Source organism: Myotis myotis, unplaced genomic scaffold (assembly GCF_014108235.1).
Source record: "Myotis myotis isolate mMyoMyo1 unplaced genomic scaffold, mMyoMyo1.p scaffold_m19_p_1, whole genome shotgun sequence".
In the NCBI taxonomy this organism is placed as follows: Eukaryota; Metazoa; Chordata; class Mammalia; order Chiroptera; family Vespertilionidae; genus Myotis; species Myotis myotis.
In genome coordinates, this window is record NW_023416313.1 from 16,786,374 (window position 1) to 16,812,226 (window position 25,853).

The window sequence follows — 25,853 nt, forward strand, 5'->3', positions numbered from 1 at the left end:
GGGAGGACCCTGGCTTTGATAATATCTGAGTAAAACACATGGCATTGTTTGAGGTTCAATGATAACTTTATCCATTACTTAGAATCTCTGCATATAAAACGTTGTTAACTATGTCATAGACTTTCTGCAGTTATTAAAAATAATATAATGGGAAGCACCATCAACATCTCTTCGCAGTAACATGAATAACAACATTTTATAACGATACATAATATAACCCTGCGCTATATTTATGATGTTATATAATGTCAGGTGTGCTCGGTTTTCTGGAAAACAAAATTGTGATATAAAAAGTGTTAGGTATTCATAGTCTGGGTTTAATGTGCTGGATGTACTGCCTGTCTCCACGTTTCCAGGTGGTTCTTCAGACTAGAACTTAACTACTTAAGGATTTCAAATATGACGAATGGCTCCTTGAAGTTGACTTTTGTATGTGCATCAGAGAAACACAAGGTGGAGCATAAATAAAAACAACCCACAGAAACAAGGTTTAAGATCTGACATTTCTAAGCAGCAGGTTTCTCTGTCCTCGGGGAGATAAACAAAACTATTGAAAACCCCATTAGGTATATTTATAGCCCAGGTTTAATGTCTGGGATGTAAGCTAAGATGCCAGACTGCCAGCTACCAACTTTGGGATGGAAGAAAACAGCTTCTTGGAGTGAACATTTTCATCCTTTTCTCATCAATATTCCAAAGACATGGCAGCTTAATCTTTTATACAGTGCAAGGGGAGCCTTATTTCAGATTACTTTCCATGAAAAATTTTAGTTTAGGTGTGAAAAGTTGTCTGGGGAAAATTCACTAACCTTTTTTCTGTTAGACTTACTTATCCTTGGATATGGGGAGAGGGGGTCAGGAAAGCTGTGTTCAAAACTCCAAGGCTCTGCAAACGGAAAAGAAACATGTGAATCAATAACTAATCCTGAAGGAAGTGTACCAATGAGCTGTCTTCGGAAGAATTACAGTTAATGTATGTGAAAGCCAAAGAATATCTGATAAGCTGTTTCAAATAATCTTAGCTATAGGGTATCTGAAACACTTTTCCATTTAGTTCCAAGGGGTCCAACTGCTGTATGTTATGAACTGAATGTTTATATCCTCCCAACATTCATATGCTGAAACCCTAATCCCCAGTGTGGCTATATTTGGAGTAAAGAAGTAATTAAGATTAAATGAGGTTATAAGGATTCATTCCATGGGATTAGTGTCTTTATAAGAACAAGCACCAGATATTTTTCTCTTTGTCTCTCTGTCTTTCTCTCTTTGTCTTTCTATGTCTATGTCTATCTCTGTATGTCTCTATCTCTATCTATCTATCTATCTATCTATCTATCTATCTATCTATCTATCTATCTCTCTATCTCTATCTCTATCTCTATCTATCTCTATCTCTGTCTCTATCTCTATCTGCCTCTCACTCTTTCCTTGTACACACAAATAGAAGTGAGCCCACAGTGAGGTGATATCCACCTACAAACCAAGAGAAGAAGCCTAACAATGAAATCTACCTTGCCAGCACATTGGTCTTGGACTTTTGGCCTCTAGAAATGTGAGAAATACATTTGTTAAGTCACACAGCATGTGATAGTTTCTGTGTGTGTGTGTGTTAAAAAGAGCCTTTATTATATGTGCATAGTAGCCCCTTATGTTCTCATGCTTTCTTGCCAGATGCCGTGGAAGCAGCAGGTGTGTTCTGGGCGGGGCTTTCGGACCCTTTTGAGCTTTTGGAGGCGCTGCCTTCTGGCCTGCAGGTTTCTGGGCCAGAACCTTCTGGGCTGGAACCCTCTTGCCTGCAGCGGTCACCTTTTTTGCTGGAACCTTTGCAGCAGCTGCTGCCGCTGCAGCCACACCTTTAGCAGCAGGTGCTATTTTGGGAGAAGCTTCCAGGAGAGCTGCCTTTTGAAGCTTCCTAACTTCAAGCTTGGTTATTCGGTTCCTCATTTTCTTTGCCTTCACTGCTTTGTAATGATCAAGATCTGTCTCCTTGGCTTTCTTTTCTCTGGCTTCAATCTTCTTGGCCCATCTTGTGGCTGCCATTTTGTATTGATATCTGCCTTCTCCCAGGCTTATCAGACATACTTCTGCCGGGCACTGTGTGGGAACTTAAGGATGAAGTCAGCGAGCTGCATGCGTTTGAAAGGCATAGCCTGGCTCCTTACTTGAGTGCAAGGTCCATCAGCCAAAGCCCTGTTCTGATTGATAACATTTAAGATTGCGACCAGCTTCCCGGCATGAGACCCAAAGGAGAGGTAGGCCACCCAGCCAACCTCCAGGAAGCTCCTGAACACTATGTGCTATTTAGGGCCCACTGGGCACCATTCCACACCTCTGCCCAGGCAGTGGTGCAGCTGCATGGCTCGTGATATTTTCTAATGGCAGCCCAAGCAGATGAATAGAGTATCCTATATAATAAAGGGGTAATATGCAAATCGACCAAACAGTGGACCGACCGGTCGCTATGATGCACAATGACCACCAGGGGGCAGATTCTCAACACAGAAGCTGCCCCCTGGTGGTCAGTGCACTCTCACAGGGGAAGCGCAGCTCAGCCATAGCCGGCTGACGGCTGGCGAGCATAGCAGCAGTGGCGGGAGCCTCTCCCACCTCTGTGGAAGCACTAAGGATGTCCAACTGCAGCTTAGGCCCTCTCTGCATGCTAAACCATCAGTCGGACATCCCCTGAGGGCTCCCTGACAGCTAAAGGGCACAGGCCGGGTCTAGGGGACCCCCTCCAAGTGCATGAATGTCATGCACTGGGTCTCTAGTATAATATATAGGAAGAGCAATTTGATTTCTATGTAGCAAAACTTTGTAAGTCAGTATTCTACGATAAAATGTATTGTTTTGAGGGAACTGAGTTCATTGTCACTGGAGGTTAAGAAAAAACCTAGAATGTGTTACTGGTATGAATGGGATTCTGACATCAACGATCATTGGGTTAAATTGTAAAGTTCTATCCAAAGTTGGGTGAAATTCTCTGGTTCTGTGGACTGAATTGGCCAAGTTGACCAGGGAATATATTTACTTAAAAAAAGTGTTACAAGAGAAAAGAACATAAACATTAAAAGAAATTAAGGAAAAGCAGTGAGTTTCAATGTTGGTGAAAGAGATGGTATTGAAAGGGATTGAGAAGTGACACTGAAATATGAAAAGCAACTATAAGATACTTGGTGATACAGGCAGGATTGCTTGGTTTTCCTTGGTTTCAGTTAACAACTGACCATAATAATGGCTAGGGTAAATATGATTACTATTACTTTTATTTTGCTGTCTCATATAAACCTACATTTTTTCTGTTTCTTTTCATTTTTTTAAGGGTGAGGGACTCATGTATCTATTCAAAGCCACCCTTAAAGAAAGTGATCAAATCTCATGTATATAAACAGATTAATTCCAAATTAGGATCGATTTAAAAATATTTCTAATATCTGTGAGACAGAAGTTATTAATTTTAAAGATTTTGGTCACTTTAAAGTCAGAGTCAATCAGTAATAGCTTAGACATGCCAAAGCATCGTTACACTTTTTATAAATGTTTTCCAAAATTACTAGAAATTTACCATTTTTTTCTCTTCCATCCGTTTTTTTTTTTCCTGGATTTACTCTTTGCAATCATTTTCTTTGTGCTGAATTAGTATTTGTCTCAGGAACACTCTTAATATAGCAAGAGAAAGTAGCCCAGAGAATTCTACTACCCTATGGGTTAAACTAACAGGCCGAGAATCTTGAAAAATAAGCAAAATTCACATTCAGACAAAATTTACATATTTATTAGCTTTTGTAGTCTCAACCTTTTATGTGCAAGTTTCCAGTTACTTAAAATTCTTTGCAGCTGTGATGTGACAACTTAAAAATAAAATATTTGACCTTTTGTTTGGAAAGCTGTGAATAAGAATATACCAAAACAAGACATTCCTCTCTGGAGATGTTTAACAGGCAAAGCTGGTTTGAAGGAATGTTTGGCAAAGTTTTGTACAGTCTGTCTTTGCATTGGCAGAGGCAGGATTCAGAGAACTGGCTTCTGCAGATTTTATGTGCCAAGCGAGCCCTCAGCAACCAAATGTCAAGTGTGGTGTAGAAAACTATCACATGTATTTTTCTATCTAAGAGACTCTATTTTACGATTTCATTTGTCTCTGAGTGAAGCTAATTGGAGTTTTCAAAGTTTGAGTTTTCCCTCTTTGAGATACTCATGATCGGATTCACCAGGACTGTTGCAATCACCATCTTGAATTTTGGTTTGCAATGTTTATATTCCTGTTTTGCAGCTTTCTCATTGCTGCCATGGACGTTTTCCAAAACACAGGTCCATTGTATAAGAAAGTGTGTGTGTGTGTGTGTGTGTGTGTGTGTGTGTGTGTGTGTGTGTGTGTTTAAAGTCAGGCTCATGTCTATTTTTCCACTCTCTTTTAAAACTACCAGACATTTTTAGTTCTCAGAAAGTGCCAAGATAGCTCTCTCCCTCTCTCTGCCTTGGACAATATAACTCCCACTTTCATTTAAAATGCCTGCCCCACTTCACCATGAATAGTTTAGAAAACAGGCTAGAATATTTCGCTCACTTTTCAAATGTTATTTCAGAGGTCCATTTATTTATGTATTTCGGGAATGCTGAACATCTTCCTCCTGCAAGATAAAATTATTCAAAACAACACTCTAACTCCTGCTGAATGTTGTAACGATTTCTTACCGTAATACCTGTAGCATTTTATTGCATTTATTGTTACTGGCTAGCTTCCCTCTCGAAACCAGTGACTCTCAAGAGCGAGGGGGCATATATAAACATGTATGTTAATGGCAGGTGACGGAGATGGGGAGGGTCATCAAAATCACAGGTTTCATTTTCTTTACCAGCAGGTGTGAGCCTCTGGAGTGAGAGCAACCTGAGCCAAGGACAGAGCCTTTTTTTCTTTGTAACCAGTGCTCAGCAAAGTGCCTGGCAGACATAAGCTGCCCGATAAATGTTTATTGCACAAATGAGTGGATACTTACTCATGAGAAGGCTAAAAATGTCCTTAGTGTGTGCTAACATTTTATTTTTTTTCTTCTTTCCTCTAGCTAGAATTTTAAGTTGTGAGAAGAAATGTGATCTTTACATTAATGTTCATGAACATGGAGGATGGGCCCCTGTGTAAATATATATGTGAAACTGTATTTTCTACGTGTGCATCACGTGATGCCTCTTCGTAGACCTGTAGAGGCTGAACTCTGAAAGGCTAGAGCCATGATCATATTACTTATCTTTGGATTTCCCAGCTTTTATTAGAAGCTCAAGTTGGTGCTTAATAAACACTTGTTGATTAAATGGATACATTAGTTGATAGGTAGTTGGTTGGGAAAGAATTGAGATTTCAATGCTGCCTTAGTTTTCATCAGTTGCTCCAGGGTTACAGATAACATTCAACCTTGTAAAAACCACTTCTGTTATTAATAAAGACTAGAGGCCCCGTGCACGCTTTTGTGTACCAGTGGGGTCCCTCGGCCTGGCCTGTGGGATTGGGCTGAAACCGGCTCTCCGACATCCCCCGAGGGGTCCCGGACCCACGGGTGCATGATCGGGGCCAGGGAGGGATGTGGGAGGTTGGCCAGTGGGAGAGGGATCGTGGGAGGGCTCCAGGGCATGTGTGGCCCATCTTGCTCAGTCCTGATCGGTTGGACCTCAGCAGCAAGCTAACCTACTGATCGGAGCTTCTGCCCCCTGGTGGTCAGTGCACGTCATAGCGGCTGGTCGACCAGTCAACTGCCACAGGTGGTCAGTGCATGTCATAGTGAGTGGTTGAGCATCCTTATCATATCCATAACATATTACGCTTTGATTGGTTGAACGGCCGACTGGTCAACCAGACACTTAGCATATTAGGCTTTTATTATATAGGGTGAAAAAGAAATTGTGCACGCATGTACACACACACACAAATGTGCCTTTTGGGATATGCGAAGGTAGAGCCTGGGGTCTAAGTTGTATAGTTTAGACCAAAGGAGGACTAAATTGCTCTGCATATTAAAGTAAAATTATTGCTTTTGTGTGGTCAATGGAATTTTTCTCATCTTTATCTAGCCCTGAGCATAGTTTTTTGGCATTTGATGCTTGCTTTGTAAATCCCAGTTGTCTTGAACTAAATGTATTGATGAACTGATATAGGGTCCAACACACAGCAACATTGATCCCTTGTGTATTTCTAAGTTTATATTTGCATTACTATGCATTTCAGCTCCAAAAACACTTTAACAGAAAGTCTTTACTTAAAAACAAAAGATTTTTTCCCATCTAGATTGAAATTGTTTGGAAAACCACATAACAATAGTTACCTGTCAGTTACCATGGGCCAAACACAGTTCTAAACAGTTTGTAAACATCGCATTTCATCTTAGAAGTCACTGTTATTCCCTTTTTAAAGATAAGGAAATTGAGGCTCACGGGGCTTAAGAGACTGTTGCAAAATGTCAGCACTAGGAGATTTGCCCAATTTAACATCGTACTGCCTTTCTCCTAGTTTGATAACACCTTGCAGTGCTGGGCTGAAAATAAGAACACACATTTAATGCCTGGGCATGAAGACATTCTCCCCTGCTATTGAAAATATGCAGTTCCTGTTCTAATTTACATATGAAGAGGATGGAATGGCAGAAAGGATTTTGAAACCATTTGTGTACATTTAATTTTTGATCATCAACTGAATATTTGTATTAAATTCTGAATAATAAAAACTCATAACTCTGCTCTGTATATTTTACATTTCTATAAGGTAATTGCCTCTTCCTAATAAAATATAAAGATGTTTCAGACATTTTGATCACCATTCTTTTTCCAATTAGTCATGCCCCAACAGATGTCTTCTAAATGATAAAACTGGCTTCATCAACCTCATTAATATTAGTGATTGAGAAATTACTTGCCTTCAATATATCTATGGCTATGAGCACAACTAATTGCTGTATTAGGCAAAATCGCTAGGTACTACAAACACCCTAACAGTTTTAAGAAAATAGTGACCAGCATGTACAGAACTCTGTCCAGGCATTTTAAGACAAAATTTGGTTCTTTGGGGGGTATTATTTAATATGAAGTCCATGGTTTTTTCTACTCAAAATAACTTAAGTCCTCTATATCATCTCTCTCTATTCTTCTCCTCCTTTTTCCTTCATCTCTTTCTCCATTCTCTCTCTGCTCCTCTCACATGTGGAAGTTACTTAGTCTTCAGTGAATAAATGCATGTGCTATTTTATGTCTTATCTATTCTCATACCTACATTCTAAGAATTACAACATAACACAGCAAACAACTTGGATGGTTGAAATTAGAGCCCTACCTTATGACTTAATAAATGATAATTAATTCTAATGAGTTTAATCACTTATTAAACATAATGTTAAGAGCTTTGTTTCTCCTTTAATCAATACAAACTTGTAAGCAAGCTAATGCTGTCTGCTGAACAATGTACTATCTCTAACTGAACAATTTTTTAAAAAATATTTATTGTTGGAAGTATTACAGATGTTTCCTTTTTCTCCCCCATTGACTCTTTCCACTGTGCACACCCTCCCCCAGGCCTTCACAGTACTATTGTCTGTGTCCATGGGTGTGCACATATGTATTCTTTGGTTCATCTCTTCATACCCCATCCTACCTTCCCTCTGAGATTTGTCAGTCTGTTCCATGCGTCTATGTCTCTGAATCTATTTTTTTCATCAATTTTGTTCATTATATTCCACATACAAGTGAGAACATGTGATACTTATCATTCTCTGACTGGCATATTCTTTTATTTTTAATATATTTTATTGATTTTTTTTACAGAGAGGAAGGGAGAGGGACAGAGAGTTAGAAACATCGATGAGAGAGAAACATCGATCAGCTGCCTTCTGCACACCCCCTACTGGGGATATGCCCGCAACCAAGGTACATGCCCTTGACCGGAATTGAACCTGGGACCCTTCAGTCTGCAGTGACTGGCATATTATTAATCAATGAAATCATATATGACTATGTTAGATAACATCTGTTGTGAACTTTCTTTCACTCATTCATGCATTCATTGCAAACATGTTATTGAGACCCAGCAAAGAGGGAGGCAGATGAAATCTCTGCCCTGGAATCTAAATGCTCTTCTTGATAATGACATGAATAGGAACAAAACCCTATCTTATCCGTTGCTTCTGTCATTCATCCTATCTGGCCAGCTGTTTTATTTACTGAATTAAAACAGACCTCAGCAGGCATTCTTGTTATTTAAATAATCATAAATTGCAAGTTAGCTTACCAAAGAAGTTTTAACATGGCCAAAAACACAACAAATGGGCCACAAAAGGTTCAATTTGTATCTCAGTAGGCCACGTATAGACAGTAGAAGTGTGAGGGCATGCGTTTCATGTCTTGTAAGTATCGCCTGTCAGACTAAATATTTTGAACCAGAAAAGCTCTGGCAGTAAGTGTTGAGTCAATAGCTTTCCAAGTAGGATCACACAACAGAAGGCTTTTTCATGGTCTTCTGTTAAGCAATCAATGTATCAGCAAATAGATTAGCTAGGGACTTACGTTGCACACTGAATAACGTGCAACTAATTTAAACAATTCCACATGTGTCTTCTGTTTGCTTGCTTCAGCTATCTAACTAAAAGAGAAATATTTGAGCTAAATAATCTCAATAATTAAATCAGTGTTATTATTAACCCTTATAGTTAGATAAATGGTTCTTAACTGGGACTATGTTGCTCCCAGGTGAAAGTAGGCAACTTTAGGAGACATGTTTGATTGTCACAACTGGATAGATTCCAGTGGCACCTTTTGGGTAGAAACCGATGCTGTTACATACTCTACCATGCACAGGGTAGTCCCACCACAACAAAGAAGTTTCTGGCCAAAAATGTCAGTAGCATTGAGGTTGCGATACCTGCTCCAGAGTGTGCAAGGTAAAATTTTCATCTCTAATACGATGTCATTTATATTTTGGATATGGTTGTCAGATTTAGAAAATAAAAATATAGGATGCCAGTTAAATTTGTATTTCAAATAAAAAATATTTTTTTTGTATTAATGTTTCACTTGCACTGTTTGGAACATACGGGTACTAATATAGCAGGTTATCTTACCACAGAAGTTTTAAATTGGCCAAAAGCAAAAGAAATGGGCCACAAAAGGTTCTATTTGTATCTCAGTAGGCCACGTGATTATCTGAAATTTAACTGTGTCCTGTATTTTATTTTGCACCTCCATTTTCATAAAACAACCAATATTTACAGATATTTTCCCTCATATACCATGGTACAGATATTGCCATTTTGTTTTTCTATCAATGTTGCATTTAACACACCTCAGTCACATGTATGACACAATACAACCTAAGGTATGGTTTGGATCAGGAAACAATTGGTGACAAGGAAAATGGTCAGTGGGAATTAGCAAAATTGAACAAAATAAAATCAGCCAAGTTTTTCAGAACAAAGAAGCATTTCTAAAATATGTAGATAAAGTTCCATGAATTATGATAAAAGCCATTATAAGAGGGTTTATGGCTGTTTGTGATATTCATATTTTTACTAAATGAACATGATCATGATAAATATATCACAGTGGAGTAACTCCTCCCTGATTAATACATGTGTAGGATCTCAGCATATGTATCAAGACTGTGGGGTAGCCTGGTTGGCGTGACTCAGTGGTTGAGTATCTACCTGTGAACCAGGAAGTCACAGTTCTATTTCTGGTCAAGGTACATGCCCAGGTTGTGGGCTCAATCCCAGCAGAGGGCATGCAGGAGGCAGCTGATCAATGATTCTCTCCCATCATTGATGTTTCTATCTCACTCTCCCTCTCCCTTCCTCTCTGAAATAAATACAAATATATATATATTTTTTAAAAGACTGTGGGGCAAACTTGAATCTGACATAGCACAGGATATGATGTAACTAGATATTATCTATGGGCTTAGTACATAACAGGTCTCAGGAGTTGTTTGTAGAAATAATGATGGGTAATTCTATAGTGAATGTACAGATTCAGTCTGATCTGGCCATCTGCTAAGGTCAGGTGGCTTCAGTTTCAGGAAGTGTCAGTCTTATAAATGCCCCATTTTATCATCCAAGTAGATGTTTTCTTGGGATTGATTACTTGAGCCTCCTGATAATGGTCATTGCTGGCATCAGAAATGCACAGACGAGTTCAATGGAAGGACCCGATACTGGCACTAAATATGCAGTATTAGGGGTCATGTTAGGGAGGGCATTCAGTGCTCATGTGTTTAAAGTTCTGCCTGAAAATAGGCCCTTTGCCTTTTGGAATATAGCCATTACTATACTTATGTCTTTGTCTTGCCATCATTGCCATGCCACAGAATTCCTTCTTCCAAATCTAAGTATTAGCAGACTTACTGGTTCATTCTTTTTGGATTTGTTCTGGTAAATTATAAGTTTCTTGAAGGCCAAGATAATATTTAAGTGTGTTGTGCCTCTAATATCTCTTTTAAAAGGCCCAGTGAAACTGAGATAGGTGTTGAATAATTAGAATCATTCCAATAATTGGAATTCAAATAGTAGATACCAGTTGAGTAGGTGTTTGCGATGACCAAATTCATAAGTTAATTGTGACCTGTACTGAAAATGGTGTGGAAAATAACCTGATTAGAAATCATGCAAATGATAAAGACTTGAAGTAGAGAAAATTATTTCAGAAACATGTGACCATATTACACAGGGTTTTGATCATCAGAGAGAGGGTTCAAAGTGGTTGGACAACAAAGCCAAAATAGTTACTGGGCAGAGAAGCCCTGATGCAAGGGAGCTTTATGAAAACCAATCATTGTTTTCTAAATAAGATCAGAAGAGTCAGGAAATATCAGCATAAAATATCCTAATACTATGAAAGCCATTTGTGTTTATGAAGACAGCATATTATAACATTAAAGAGGCACAAATATTTCTTGTTCTCTGATATTAAATTCTAATTTCTGCATTATTCTTTTAGAACACTACAATCCAATTCTATAAGATTGACTGCAATTGTATAAGGCATATAGAATCTTCATAAAATAGAATAGATATCTGGTTAATAAATCTTCAAAGATAATGAAAAGAAGACCTGGGGCCTAGTTAGCTAAGGTCCTGACATACTTCCAAGTTCTCTACATTTTCAAGTATGCAGTTACCCAATATTTCTGATTTATGCTCAATTTTTCAAAAAGAAATACTTTTGCCTCATGGTTAAGAAAAGATTAATGACTACATATTTTACAATGATGCCTATTAAAATTAGGCTTTCATGATGTCAGAAAAGAGACAGAGCTGAGCAGAGTTTATTCATTTTATGTTTCAAGGCAGTCACATAACTTTAATTTGGTTAGCATAATATTCTGTTGCACAGTTAAGTTCTATCAATGCATACCATCTCTATATAATTTGAATGTTTTCTTTTCAAATGGACAGTCTCACTTATTTGATATGACAGTCCCCACATGCATGTATTTATAACTATTGATCAAAATATTTGTCTCAGTGTTTGCGTTGTGCTTTTTGCTAAAACATCCTATGCAATTCTTTGGATAGAGATGTTGATGAATTTAATGAGTTTAATCTCAAATCTCTGAAGTTTTCAGTTGTGTGAGGCCATTGAAGAATGCCATATATATATCCTTTAACTTGCTGTTTACCTTCACTTCTCTTCAATGCCATTATCAAGTTCTACCTGAGCCAAGACACTTCCCACATCACATTCATCAGAATAGGCTTCTTATCTATTTACATATTACTCCCATAGCACATTGTCTGAATATTTATTACACTATTTATGTGAGCCTGATTTATGTTATTAGTGATTTATAAATAGTTACCACATCTACTAACTTATGAGTCCCTGTGATATTGGAAGATGAGAGGAAATAGCAGTGAGAAAATATATACCATTGATTTTTAATTTATCACAATGTCTTACACATCTAACTTGAACATCCTAAGCTATCAATACATCTTTACTGAATTAAATAAAATGTCTGAAAGCCAGTTTTAATCATTTTTGTTTTGAAAAACTATTATTGATTTTGATAGAAGTCCTGCCATAGATAAGAATTCAAAAAATATTGCATATGGTAGACAGCAAACGATCAAAGAATAACTCCTGCCACTTGATTTGTGACCTTGTTTAAGCTACTCTGGGAACAAAAATCACTGATATTGGATGCAGCACATTTTTGTTACTTTCTATCTTGATAACTACATGATATTTGAAAATGACTATCTGTATATATTAATTTTGCCATTTAAAAATTAGAAAACGAATATCTAATTTTTCTTTCTTCATTGGGTCAACATGAGTACTAAGACAGAAAAAGTGGAAATTCAGAGTACTATAAAAATTGAAGTAATTGTTAGTACTCTTTTCCAGTTCATGATCTATGTTGGATTAATAAATACTCTCTCTTTGATTTATGCAAATCTTAAGAAAAGAATAATTAAAAATGGTTTCAGAGTGTTTTCTAATTTGTAAATCATGTTTATGTGTATTATTTCATTTCTTACAGTAGACTTGGATGATAAGCTTTATCTACACACTGCTAAAACTAGGCTATAAAACATAATTTTGAAATCATAGATCTTCTTGTGTGTGTGTGTGTGTGTGTGGGTGTGTGCGTGTGTGTGTGTGAGAGAGAGAGAGAGAGAGAGAGAGAGAGAGAGAGAGAGAGAAAGATTTGTCTTTTCTAAAAAATGACAGTGGCTTATTTTTTAATTTTCTTTATGATTCTTAAACATGGTGTCAAAAATATGGGTGCATAATATCTTTATAGAAAAAAAACTTATCAGATCATTGCTATTTCAAGCAAAAATAAAGAGAATAAATAGAATAACTCAATATCTTATAAGATCGATAAGATCCATGGATATTGTCTTTGAGAAACAATTAGTGAACAAATATTTTATGCAAGTAACTGAGAGATTTTATATGTGTGAAATGACACCTCTGAATATCTTCAGAAAATTGCATCTTTCTAAAAAATGTTAATATTAATAGTGTTCAAAACTGTAAAATAGCCCAGCCAGTGTGGCTCAATGGTTGAGCATCAACCCATAAACCAAGAGGTTGCTGGTTCAATTCCCATTCATGGCACATTATTGGGTTGAGGGTTCAATCCCCAGGAGTCAGGGGGAGGGGGTGTGCAGGAGGCAGCCAATCAATGATGTTTCTCTCTCTCTCCCTTCATCTCTCTAAAAATCCAATTAAACATATTTTTTAAATAACTGTAGATTAATTCTAAATCCTTGGGCCTATTTCCTGTGACCTGTCATATACTCAATGAAGAAACTATGCAATGTAGTTAATCATACTCTTTTTTAAAAATATATATTTTATTGATTTTTTACTGATAGGAAGGGAGAGGGATAGAGAGTTAGAAACATCAATGGGAGAGTAACATCGATTAGCTGCCTCCTGCACACCTTCTACTGCAGATTGCCCGCAACCAAGGTACATGCCCTTGACCGGAATCAAACCTGGGACCCTTCAGTCCACAGGCCAATGCTCTAGCCACCAAGCCAAACTGGTCAGGGCATTCATATTCTTAAAATAAGGTTTCCAAAGCCTAAAATCTCACAACTAGCTAGAGCGATTCTTGGTTTTCCAATATGGCATTGTTAATGGTACTTTGACAAAGATTTTAAACAGTCCAAATAACGTTCTTTATTTAGCAGAGCTGATAACTCATTTAATAAAAAATCCTTATTTTCTGCAATGTTTGATGCTCTTTCCCAGCATACTTTGCAAATTAATTATTTAAATTCTCATTCCCTGGCTTCTAGGCTCATGGCAGACTTGAGTCTTGTCCTCTAATTATTTTGGTTATTTCTGTAAATTTTTCCTTGGCTTAGGAGCTCATTCTTCAGAACATCTCTTTCTTGTTTAATCTCTTTTTATTGTATTCTGAACTTATTCCTGCAGTGCATGTGTACATGTAATCTGTGCTCAAACAGAACTAGTTTGTCCTCTGTTACTTGAACATTGCTTGTGGGTCTGTGGTCATAAAAGTCTCTTCCTAGTTCTGTCACCACTGCCTATCCACATCTGTCAGTGCTTAAGCTCAAATGCTATCTTCTTTAAAGAATGCTTTTGCACTTCCCATAACTCAATGCTCTCTCTCTTCCTAGGAATCTTTATTTTTCCATTTATCTTTGAATTTATCAAGATCTATGATTTTCAAACTGAAATTTAGGGAGCTGATGGCTTCCTCAGAGATGCTGTAGAAATTGTCTTGGAGTGTCAGGGAAAGAAGTGGATATAGGTTCAAAGTTTAAAACTGAAGTTTGAATTAAAGTCATTATACTTTCATTTTATATATAATGTATTCCTGCATGGCATTTATTTTAAAAACAGTGTTTCTGTCACTTGAATAACAAAAATCTTATTTAATAAATTTCATATGTTCATTTACTATGATTCCATTTATACTGTAAACTTAAGAACAGGGGTTATATTATATCAATTTTGCTTCCTACTCCCTCCCCCAGCATCAAACCCAGGCCCTGAGCAGTAAAATAATGGAGTGCTAAATTAATCTAGCAACTTTGCAGTGGGTCTGCCTAGCAGGAAAAGCATATTTCTGAGCATGGATCATGATGCATCTAGGAGAGCTGAGGCAGATCAGAAGACCTTTGTTATTCACAGGGAGGGAGTTCACCATGGCAGTGCTCCAGTGAGCATGGTCTCCAGAGGCACTCTGGTTTCCAATCCTGTCTCTGCCACCTACCTGCTAATTATAGAAATGTTACTTGGACTCTGTCTGACTTTACTCACTTGGAAAACAGTAGAGGATAATAAAAATGCCAACATCCCATAGTTGATGTGAAGAGTAAATACAAAGCCCAGCTGGTATGGTTCAGTGAATTGAGTGTCATCCCATGAACCAAGAGGTCATGGGTTTGATTCCTGGTCAGGGCACATGCCCAGGTTGCAGGTTCAATCCCCAGTAGGGGGCCTGCAGGAGGTAGCCAATCTATGTTTCTCATCAATGCTTCTTTCTCTCTCACTCTCTCTCCTTCTCTGATCCTCTCTCTAAAAATCAATAAAAAATATTAAAAAAAAACACACATAAAGCTCTTGTACATAGTAAGATGTATATGTGTTAGTTATTATTTTAATGTAGATTTATATAAATACTAGAGGCCCGGTGCACAAAAATTTGTGCACTCGGCAGGTGGGGGGGGTTGTGTTCCCTCAGCCCGGCCTGTGCCCTCTCACAGTCTGGGACCTCTCGGGGGATGTCCACCTGCTGGCTTAGGCCCACTCCTCTGGGGATCGGGCCTAAGCTGGCAGTCAGACATCCCTGTGGCAGCCTGGCAGCCCTTGGGGGATGTCCACTTGCCAGCGGGGAGCAGGCCTAAGCTGCAGTCGGACATCCTTAGCGCTGCTGAGGAGGAAGGAGAGGCTCCCACCACCACCGCTGTGCTGGCAGCTGTCATCCTGGCTTTTGGCTAAGCAGAGCTCCCCCTGTGGGAGCGCACTGACCACCAGGGGGAAGCTCCTGCATTGAGCATCTGCCCCCTTGTGGTTAGTGTGTGTCATAGTGACCAGTCATTCCTAGTCATTCTGTTGTTAGGGTCAATTTTCATATTATCCTTTTATTGTATAGGATTGTATATATTTATATAGTATATTAATGTGTCTTTGTTATCTTTGTCAGCCAAGCCTCTGAGTCCTTTTCCTTGCTTGAAGAACCCTTGCCTGATAAGGACCAAAAGCTAACTCCTAATACAAGAGAGCAAGCTTTGTATTTACACATCCTGGACAGGCAGGCATGTAATGTACGCTTAACCAATTAGATGAGTCTTTCCAGTGCTTTGACAGGGGAGCTAATGTTATAAATAAGAATACAATTCAGAATCTCTGTGTGTGTGGTACCGATGACAGAAGTCCTTGCATGTAACATCCAAGGAAAATGGGTAGTTGCACGACAGATTGCAGTGATCAGGCATTAATAGCCTTGGGTGTCATGAATTTATTCCATCTGTGCCTCTATTTGCTTGGCCACCTTTTCTTCATCTTCCTCAGCTTCCATTTCACTAGTCCTCCCTATGATACTGGGAACCCCCAAATGTCTAGTTAAACAATGTATACATAACAGCTTTATTAGGATATAGTTCACCTCCCAGGCAGTTTGCTCCTTTAAAGTATAGTAAGTCCTCATTTAATGTCTTTGATGGATTCTTAGAAACTGCAAGTTTAAGAGAAAAAACATATATCGAAGCCAGTTTTACCAAAGGCCAAATGATATAAACAGAAATTAAATTTGTTCAGCATATTTCTGATCAAAAAACCTCAAATCTATACTAATAAAAAGGTAATATGCTAATTAGACCAGACATCCTTCCAGGCATCCTTCCGGACAAAGCCACGGTGGCTGGGGCTGAGGCAGAGGTGGTTAGGGGCAATCAGGCTGGCAGGGGAGAGCAGTTAGGTGTGATCAGGCCAGCAGCAGAGGGCTGTTTGGGGCGACCAGGTCGGCAGGGCAGGGCAGTTAGGGGAGATCAGGCCATCAGGCAAAGGCAATTATGGGTAATCAGGCAGTCAGAGGAGCAGTTAGGGGCATCAGGCAGGCAGGCAGAGTGGTTAGTGATAATCAGGCAGGCAGACAGGTGAGTGGTTAGGAGCCAGCTATCCCGGATTGCGAGAGGGATGTCTAACTGCCAGTTTAGGCCCAAGGGGTCCCAGATTAGAGAGGGTGCAGGGAGGGCTGAAGGACCCTCCCCCCACCTGTGCACTAATTTTGTGCACTGGGCCTCTAGTATCTAAATAAAGATCCAAAACACTTCTAATATAAACACTGAAATACTATGAGCTATACATATACCTTAGACCAGTGGTCAGCAAACTGCGGCTCATGAGCCACATGCGGCTCTTTGGCCCCTTGAGTGTGGCTCTTCCACAAAATACCACGTGTGGTCATGCATGTACAGTGCGATTGAAACTTTGTGGCCCATGCGCAGAAGTTGGTATTTTGTGGAAGAGCCACACTCAAGGGGCCAAAGAGCAGCATGTGGCTCAGGAGCCACAGTTTGCCGACCACTGCCTTAGACAGATGAATAAAAACAAGCAAGATAATTATTATCCTATCTGCAATGCAGGCATGTGCCCTGACCAGAATCGAAGCATGACTTCCTGGTTCATAGGTCAAGGTTCAACCACTGATCCACACCAGCTGGACATGAATTTCTTATTTGATCATCTTGAGAAGTTAAGCCTGATACAGACTACAGCTAAAGGAAAAACTCAATTTTAAATAAATTCTTCTAAATTTGCCAACCTTTTCTGGAAGGTTGGAGTTTCACCGGAACATTCTTCTGTGACTTTGATGAATTGAGAAAATCTTGCACCACTAACCAATTCACAAAATATCAGTCTGTATAAACATACATAGCAGTCTGTCCCTTCTGCATTCTTTGCACTATTATAACAAAGACATACCTTTTAAAAATGTATTTCAGTTATTTAATGAGTCCATAGATGTTTGTTAGATTTTGTTTTATTTCCTTTTTACAAAAAGGTAAAATTAATTTGACCATTGCTTATTGTCATATCAACTTTTCTGTAAGTCATAGCCCGAGGAATGTCTAAATATGTAGACTTAATATTAAAGAACTGTTTTGAGGGGATTGATGTCACCTTTGCTTAAAGCATCCTGTTTATATCATAAATCATGCAGTGTGCCATGAATTTTTTTACATTTAAAAATAAACTTAATTTTTATTTTGATTACAGTCATGTCAATGTTCTTTACTTCCCTGGTCTTTTTTCAAAGTCTGTTAATGTAGGGTTGTGGTTTTTAAGTAATTATCATCAGAACCTATTCCATTAGCAGGATCAAGGTGTTCTACCACTATAATTGAATAATGAGTCTTTTCCCAATTTGCAGAAAAAAATACCTAATGAAGATAATTTTTTAATGTTATGTTTTTCTTCCAAGTGTATTTGTCTTAGAACATTGACTCTTGTATTTTATTGATCACATATATATGTAAGATGATATCTGTTATGCACAACATTGAGTGTGTGGAATTTAAAGGTGACTTACATCAGTGTCTCAGTATTCCAGTGGAGTTCCACAACCAGCACTGTGACATGCAGTTGCTAAACCAATGGATACATTTGAGCACTATTGATCTAAGTAATAACGTAAAGAAAATAGAAGAAAAATTATAAATGTGGAAAAGAGCATGTTATCATTTCTTGCTAAAAAATAATAATAAAAAAATAAAATAAAATAAATAATAAAATAAAATAATAAACTAAATAACAACCAAAACTTTTTGAGTGCCCTGACCAGGTGGCTCAGTTGTTTGCAGTATCATTCCAGACACCAAAAGGTCCGGGCACAGGGCATACACTTATGGGTTTGATCCCTGGTCAGGGTGCTATGGGAGGCGACTGATCAACATTTCTCTCCCACATCAATGTCTCTCTCTCTCTCTCTCTCTCTCTCAAATCAATTAAAAATAATAACAACATATCTTCAGATGAGGATTTAAAGAAAACAAACCTCTTTGAATATTACAAAATGTACTAACCCATGTAGTTTAACTATATTAAATCATTCATCAAGTTTCTATTTCTTTAATAGATTTCTAGTAGGAAATTGTTCTAGAGATGCCATCCAAACAGAGTGAATATTAAAATTTTCTTTGTATTTAAATGCAATCATCCTTGCAATAAACCTTAAAACATTGATAAAAGTTCATTTTTCAGCAGCAATGGCAATACAAATTCTGAAGCTGATTTTATTTGAATGTTTATATAAAAAAATAACCTAACCTTGTTTTGATAGCCATACTGTTGTAGAAGAGTTTAAACTTTACTTTTAGTGATGAGGATAGGCATCTCTGTTTCCATGTCACAAAATTATGAGAGAGAGAGAGAGAGAGAGAGAGAGAGAGAGAGAGAGAGAGAGAGAGAATATCAAGAAAAAGGAGGAGGAGGAATGGAAGGAAAAAAGAAGGAAGGCAGGCAGGAAGGAAGGAAGAAAGGAAGGGAGGGAGGGAAAGAAAGAAGGTTACAGAATAACCTATGGGAGGGTAGGGAATATGAGTTATTATCCCTAGTATATAATGTCTTAATACAGACAAGTTTTTGAATTTTAAATATTTTTTTTTCATAATTAGCTTTACTTTGATCCATTTTTGAAGAAACTTTAAGAATATAATGGCGCCGAAACTGGTTTGGCTCAGTGGATAGAGCGTCGGCCTGTGGACTGAAAGGTCCCGGGTTCGATTCCGGTCAAGGGCATGTACCTGGGTTGCGGGCACATCCCCAGTAGGAGATGTGCAGGAGGCAGCTAATCGATGTTTCACTCTCATCGATATTTCTAACTCTCTATCTCTCTCCCTTCCTCTCTGTAAAAAATCAATAAAATATATTTTAAAAAAAAAGAATATAATGGCATTAATTGCATATTCAAGGATAAAATATCCTCCCCTCCCTATGCAATCCTCTGTGCATGATAAAGATATATACTTGGAAAAGCACAGCCATCCATGGAAAGCTCCTCACAACAGGAATTGCCAACAACATGAAAATATTCACATACTTGTTTGACATGAAAAGTAAAGGCTTCTTTTCAAATCTAACATAAATGTTTTCATTAAAAGTAAAAAATTTTAATTTTGCCATTTATTCAGTTATCTTAAAAATAATTGGAGGTTAAATTATTCATCTCTCATGAGTATATATTTATGTATATATTTGCTCAGGCTTTACATAAGCATGGTCAGGTATATCTCCTCTTGCTTGCCAGATTACATAATTTCTTTATGAATGAATATCTTATCCCACAAAGTCTTATGGGTAAAATGAAGCCATTGGCATGGGCCATAGGTCAAACTTAGAGGAGGCTAGTAGTGTTAAACTGATTTCCATATTCAGAGATCTTCCTTTCAACACTGTCCAATCTTTCTTTACTATAGCACTATGTGCAGTTTAGGCTGTGTCTCCCTAAGATGTAATATTCTCCTTTATCATGAAGCAACAAGAGCAACCTGGAAAGGGTTAAAATATGCCTAAAATGACTGATTTGAGTCTAAATCTATAAATCAGTCATTTTAGGCATATTTCTGGATTCCAAGAAAAAGCATTTGTGCGGCTACTTGCCAGTTCAGAGCTTTAGAAGACTCAAATCAGTCATCACTAACTTAAAGTTAGCAATTCTTTACTAACTTTCAAACTTCCTTCCCTAAAATCTTAACAGGGACACAATTTCTCATTAGTTTAAATGAGAGATACTATAAAGTGTTATATGTATATCTAAAAGGTTCAAACAATATCCAAAACTATAAATAGACTTTGCTCTCCCTCTCCCTTCCTCTCTCTCTAAAAATCGATAAAATATCTTTAAAAAATGCTGCAAAGGAAGTATCAAAGTATCAGGTAAAAATGTAAATTGCTTTAAGTATTGCTACTTGATTTTCAGAATATTAATATGATTATTTAAAAAATTATATGTAGGAAATTCTCCCTGGTGATTATTTTTATCATTTTCTTTGCTTCCTTTTGTACAGTTTTCTTCAATACTTTCTCAACATCTTTGGGACTTGTGCCATAATAGACAAGAGTAAGGATTAATATAGAGGCCCAATTAAATCACGCTCAGATGAGAATGAGAATGACATGGCAGAGAGAGGCTCATAAGGTGTATTTTGCTAGAGTTGTCTCTCTCAGACCCACCACAATTAGAACAAACAATTAGAAAGTGTGTTTTAAGTACTTGCTGAATATGATTCTACTAGAGGCCTGGTGCATGAAATTCGTGCACTGGGGGGGAGGGGGGGTGGCGTGTTCCTTAGCCCAGCTTGCACCCTCTCCAATCTGGGACCCCTCAGGGGATGTCCAGATAGGGTCTAACCCAGCAGTCAGACATCCCTCTCACAATCTGGGACTGCTGGCTCCCAACCGCTCACCTGCCTGCCTGCCTGATTGCCCCTAACCACTTCTGCCTGCCAGCTTGATCTCCCCTTAACCACTCCCCTGATTGACACCTAACTGCTCCCCTGCCGGCCTGATCGCCCCCAACTGCCCTCCCCTGCAGGCCTGGTCACCCACAACTGCCCTCCCCTGCCAGGCATCTTGTTACAATGTGGGGGTGGCGATCTTGTGATGATGTGGGGGCGGCCATCTTGTGGTGGCCATCTTGTGACGATGTGGGGACAGCCATCTTGTGATGCGAAGGCATGAGGGTCAATATGCATATTACCTCTTTATTATATAGGATTGGGAGACATGTACATAAGAGAAACTGTAGAGTTTAAAAACCAAGGGATGGCCCGACCAGTTTGGCTCAGTGGTTGAGCATTGAGCCAGGAGGTCAGGGTTTGATTCTGGGTCAGGGTACATGCCCAAGTTGCGAACTCAATTCCCAGTAGGAGGCGTGCAGGAGGCAGCCAATCATTATTAATGTTTCTATCTCTCTCTCCCTCTCCCTTCCTCTCTGAAATCAATAAAAATATATTTTAAAAAATAAAATAAAAATGAAGGGATTTTTTTATAGGAAAAATGCTAACATGTGAGACAGTCTACAGAAGCCTGCCCAACTTTCTATTTGGGTAACAGAAAATTAGCATAGTCTTCTCAGCCTACCTATAGTCAAGCCCTTAGAAAATTCTAAGTTTTCTCTGCAATGCAGAAGATAGGAAGATATTTATTTTGTAACTCAAACAGGGCAAGATCTAATCTTAAAATGCTTGTTTAGATTTTTTTTAATTGAAGGTATTTCTATGAGCAAATGCATTTATGTTGTGGTTGTTTTAGCTTATTACCCACCTTGCAGTTCCAGTATTTGATTAAAAAAATTAATGGATGCCACTTCTTCAAGTTTTTAATTAATACCATGACCACTTCACCCATTTTGACTGCACTTAGAACAGAAAGCTGCTCTGTTGTAGGTTTTTAGCCTTGTCCTATGATTAATTATCATGCCATAGCAACACAGGAGCAGTTCAATTTAATTAGCTATATGGTTTTAAAGACAGCTGAATCAAAACCTTCATTTTTCTACTTGGGATTTATGCCTTTAGAGAGGCAGGCTTTTTCCAGATGAAAATTACTTCTGCTCATTTCAAGAAAAAGAAAATCTAGCAAAATAGGAACATAAAATAGACATGAAACATATAGTAATTTAATCTTAAACTATTGAAATAATGATTGAATGAAGGATAAAACTATAGTATCTTTAATTAATGAAGACATTTTTATTTTTGAATTGTATTTGAGCAAAATAGTTTCACTGGTTATATTAGGTAGAGCCTCCACTGATATTTAAGAATGTTAGAGAGAGCATAAAAAATAAAAGCATTTCAGTATGCTTTTGGAGATAGTTATCTATTGAGTACCTTTATCTATGACTCTATTGTATCATGTATGTAGTTACCAAAATAATCCACTGTTCACTGTGGAGCCACTATTTTTCTCAATTCCACAAATTATTAATGGTGATTAAATGATTATATAAAAACATAACCTAATGTTTATAGATAATATATAGTAACTATATGCATTTTATACACACATGTGTAATCTATCTTATGCTATATATGTAAAATATAAATATCATGATCTACAACCCTGGCCGGTTTGGCTCAGTGGATAGAGCATCGGCCTGCGGACTGAGGGGTCCCAGGTTCGATTCTGGCCAAGGGCACATGCCCAGGATTTGGGCTTGATCCCCAGTGTGGGGTGTGCGGGAGGCAGCCAATCAATGATTCTATCTCTCTCTTCCTCTAAAATCAATTAAAATATATTTTAAAAAATGTATCATGTTCTACAAACATAAACTTAAGTTTTTATATTATCACTAGGGGCCCAGTACACGAATTCATTCACCTTGAAAGGAACTGTGGGCCTCAAGGCTGCAGTGGGCACAGGGGCTGATCTAGGCCCATCCTCCTCAACACCAGTCCCCTGTGTGCTGGTAGCCCCGGTCCTACCACTGCTGCTCCCACAAGCTGACAACACCAGCCCTGCTTGCACCTGCTGACGGTACAGAGCAATTGGGGCCATTGCCAGCAGCAGGTGTGAGCAGCAGCTGCTTCCCTGATTGCCGTTCAGGAGGAGGGGATGTAGAGAAGCCCTGAGGGGCTATCGGGGCCAGCAGACGAGTGCCAGCTGCGGGTGCGAGTGGGACTGGCACCGTAGCAGGTACGAGTGCCGAGCAGGACTGTGGCACATGGGAGCAAAGAATTTTCAGTAATCACCAGAGGTTTATCTTATGACAGTGACTGGCGCCCCGCCTTGATCTGGCGCTCCTGCTTACCTGCTCTACCATACCACCGCGGACAATGCCCACCATGTTCCACACTCTGCCGTCTGCTGCTGATACCCACCATGTTCCGTGCATGCCCCCTGGTGGTCAGTGTACATTATAGCAACTGGTTGTTTGGTTGTTCCACCATTCGGTTTATGTGCATATTAAATATATCTATATATATACTTAATAATCATTCAGTGCTATTGAAATGTTAAGTTGAGGACTCCTTTGAAAACAAGATGACAGCAATAGGCTCTGTTCTCCTTAAGATTGTTAGGGTTTTAAGTTATTTATAAATATTGAACTTTATATTCAATAAATACATACATAGAAAATACATACATAGAAAATCCAGATTAATATCTTTCATGTTTAACTATTTGGGGGACAATATATAGGGTCTGTGGTGTCTTAGCAATAGAAGTCCTGGTCTAAGACTGTCAGAATTGAGTGTGCCTCATAAGAATTCGATCTTGTTCTGAATGCCACCTTCCAAAAATGCACAGTGAAATCAATTCCTGTGTCATAAAATCTTTAAGCTGAATATAGTAAAAATCTTCCCCAAATGCTTAATTCAAGATTTATAATGAGTTCTTTTTTAAGCGGAAATCCCTCTATTGGATTTGCATAATATTGCTAACCGAGGTGACTCTGATTTTTTTGTACTTGCTCACTTAAGGTTCGTTGCTCAGTTATTGTTGTTACTGTACATTATTTAGAACATTTCGAATTCAATTTGTATTCTTAGGTAACTTATAAATCAGGATGTAGGCAGATTTTAAATGTTTTGTCCTATACCTGATCTTTTGCCTTCCTCTAAAATGCATGGTTTTATCCTTTCAACCTATTCACTTCCCCTTGTCTGTTATTTGCATGGATTTAAAAGCATTTCAGCCTCTTGGCAAATCTCTTTTTATCTTAGTTTTTCTCAACCTTAATCTATTTCCTGTACTAAGTCTGTAATTCTGCCTCCACATTCTTTTATTCCCCCATGAACTTATCTCTAATCACAAGCATTTTTTTCCTGCATAAAACCTGCAATACCCCATGTTACTATTCATTCCATGTGGTTCTCACAAATTCGGTAGATCAGCATTGTATTAACATTTTGGACCTCACAGATCTATTTTCCCAGCTAACAGCCTTCCTGTAGGTACCTCAGCCAAATGAGAAAGTCTGTGCAAAAGTTTGTGTGATGACTGTCACTGTTAATGATATATTTTTAGTGATTTTCAAATAATATTATCATTTGCATCAGGAATAAAAAAAATATTAAAAACATTGGACTAGAATGCAACTATTTCTACCTTTTTTAACCTGAACCACCTAATTCTAGGTTTTGTGGTTCTCCCCTTTCAAGTTTAAGGTATTGGTTTCCCACCTACAGAGAGAGTCCGGCATCACCATCTGTTTTAAGTAGGTGACTTATTAAACCAACAGTCTGAAGACATCCTCAGATACTTAGGGGTCTCATTCTGGCCTCATTACCCCATTCTCTCTAAAATAAATAAATAAATTTTTAAAAATATTTAACATGTATCCTGTTAACCTTTATTGGTTGCTATTCCTAATACATAGCCCATGTTTTGCCACACTTAATGCTTTAATTATTTGAATACTTCATCCGTTTACAGAAAACATGCTTACCATTGCTCTCATCCCTACTTGAAATATTTTCCTCTTATTTATCTAACTCTCAAATTACTATTTTAAGTACTACTACAAATATTACCTTCTTTACAGGAACTGCTATGAGGTTGTCAATGACGGTCTCCTCCATAATCCCATAGCACTAACGATACGTCTTTAATTTAGCAGAGTCTAATTTCTATCTAGATAAGTGTATATATTTGTCTCACTAACTTAGAAGCTGCTTCATGAAATCATTAACATTATTTAGTTTTTCTTTGCACACCGCCTGCACAAAACAGTAGGCTACCATGTAGGGAATTGCATTAAAATCCTGTTTCGTAGAAGCAAATCTAACCCACCAACCACAGCAATGAAACTGATAGGTGATTTAGACAAGGCAGGAACCCCTGTGCTGCAGTGTTCCTAGGGTTCCCACCAAAACAGGCTGTATCTGTCACCCCACAGAGGCTGCAGGGATGTGCACAGCATGCTCACATGCTCTTGGTCTCACCGAGTAGTGGGAGAAATCACATGCTTCCTAAATTTCTATTTCAGTAATGATCATCATTAAGGAGGCCAAGCCATGTCAGATACTTTGCCGGTGGGGACATTGTCTCGGTCCATCCTGCAGCATCAGGGTAGGCAGGTAGTTGCTGGTTCTATTTTGGAGGGAGAAATGAGGAAGCGGAGAGGGGTTCAGCGGCCTTCCCCAGATCTCACGGCAGGGAGATATGATCTCAGACCGGTCGACCCAGAGTACTTGTCCTTTCCTCTCCATTACACTGACGCCCAGAAACAAAACATCCTCTCAGAAAGGGGTAGGCATGAGCGATAAGTCTCGGTTGCCTGCTCTAAGCAGCAGAGAGGAGGGCCTGCACGCTCTATTTCTCTGTAAGCCTGCGATGTTCAGTGGGTGTTAAAAAAGTTTGCTATTGGCCAACCACTAAGGGGCAGT

General features: G+C 38.4%; 1 pseudogene; it reads right to left on the bottom strand.

The window, feature by feature from the left end:
* Positions 1-1,654: 1,654 nt before the first annotated feature.
* On the bottom strand, positions 1,655-25,046 carry LOC118660565 (annotated as a pseudogene).
* Between the last annotated feature and the right edge of the window lie 807 nt (positions 25,047-25,853).